Source organism: Cucumis melo, chromosome 8 (assembly GCF_025177605.1).
Source record: "Cucumis melo cultivar AY chromosome 8, USDA_Cmelo_AY_1.0, whole genome shotgun sequence".
NCBI lineage: Eukaryota > Viridiplantae > Streptophyta > Magnoliopsida > Cucurbitales > Cucurbitaceae > Cucumis > Cucumis melo.
This window is the reverse complement of record NC_066864.1, coordinates 26,104,198-26,105,591: the sequence shown is the minus strand read 5'-3', so window position 1 is coordinate 26,105,591 and position 1,394 is coordinate 26,104,198. Positions and strand designations below refer to the sequence as shown.

Here is a 1,394-nt window from a genome sequence, read left to right as displayed (position 1 = left end):
TCTGTTTGGGAGTCTTCCCCTTTCCCTTCTTTTTTATCTTTCGATTAGATTTTGATGGTCCAGCTTTGGATTTAAAGGACGATCATCTTGAGAATTTTCTTTTTGTAGTAGCAACATTTGCTTCTACTTCTTTTCCCTTATTCTTGGTAAGATTTTGGAAACACTAGAGCTCATTTAGAAGGGTCGTTAGATTTAACTCCATCTTGTTCAAGGACGCATTTATTTGAAATGGTATGAAGCTCTTCGGAAGAGACTCTAAGATAAAGCTAACCTGATTAGCCTCATCGATGGCACCACCATTTACTTCAGCAATATTGAAGTGCATCATCATGTCTAGGACATGTTCTCTAATAGAGGTTCCCTCCTTCATTGAATTAGTGTAAACATATTTAATTGCCTCGTGTCTTAGGGACCATTCTGGTTGCCCAAACATTCCTTTTAATGAATCCATTATCTCTTTAGTTGTCGCTAAGGATTCATGTTTCTTTGCTAAAACATCAGACATGCTAGGAAGGATGTAGACACGAGCTTTCTCATTGGCCTTTATCCATCAATCATATGCTTTCCGACTAGTTTGGTTTGAATTTGAGGTAGGGGTTTGAGGACATTCCTCAGTTAAGACAAATCTTAAATCATCAACTACTAGTATTGTGTTAAGATTTGATTTCCATGCCGCATAGTTATCGTCGTTAAGTTTTTTGGAAGCTAACAATTGAACTATCGAGCTATTCATGCTGAAAAACAAACATACTTTGTTTAGAAACTATAATCTAATAAATAAATCTTTTAGCAAAAATAATATATCCTTTATTATGTTTTGCAACGATATTTCAAAGGTTTAGAATAACCTCTACTGAGGGGTAGCCGATTACTCGTTCTTTGAATCAAGAAAATCTTGACCAAATGCTAACTCACAAATATCTTATATTTACTTAGCATTTAGTTATCGTTAATTCGGGCAAGAATATACTAACTATTTTAAAAATTCTTGTAAGTGTAACCCTCCATTTTCGGTCCTCAGAGATGAGAATCATTATGCTCCCGAAAGTGGAGAGACAATATAAAAACTTATCTAAGAGACCCTATCCAAATATGGAGTTTGCGGTATTCCGAATCTTATAATACAACCCTCCAGAAGGTACGTCGCTCCAGGGTAGACAAGCAGGCGCATTATAAGAATCTCACGGTGCGAACCAATGGAAGAGACCGTGGGATGTATTGTCATATATCCCTCCCCCACTTACTATGAACTACTTCCCCCGTTCACCTTGTTCATAGCTCATACAAACACTCTTCGAAGGGAGTCCGCTCCTATGCACGACCCAAAGCCCTACATGAACGTCATGGTGTAAACTCTTAGGAACGCTAGAGCTAAAAGTACAATACTTTTCTCT

General features: G+C 37.4%; 1 pseudogene; it reads right to left on the bottom strand.

The window, feature by feature from the left end:
- Nucleotides 1–253: 253 nt before the first annotated feature.
- On the bottom strand, nt 254–733 carry LOC127150764 (uncharacterized; annotated as a pseudogene).
- Nucleotides 734–1,394: the final 661 nt, after the last annotated feature.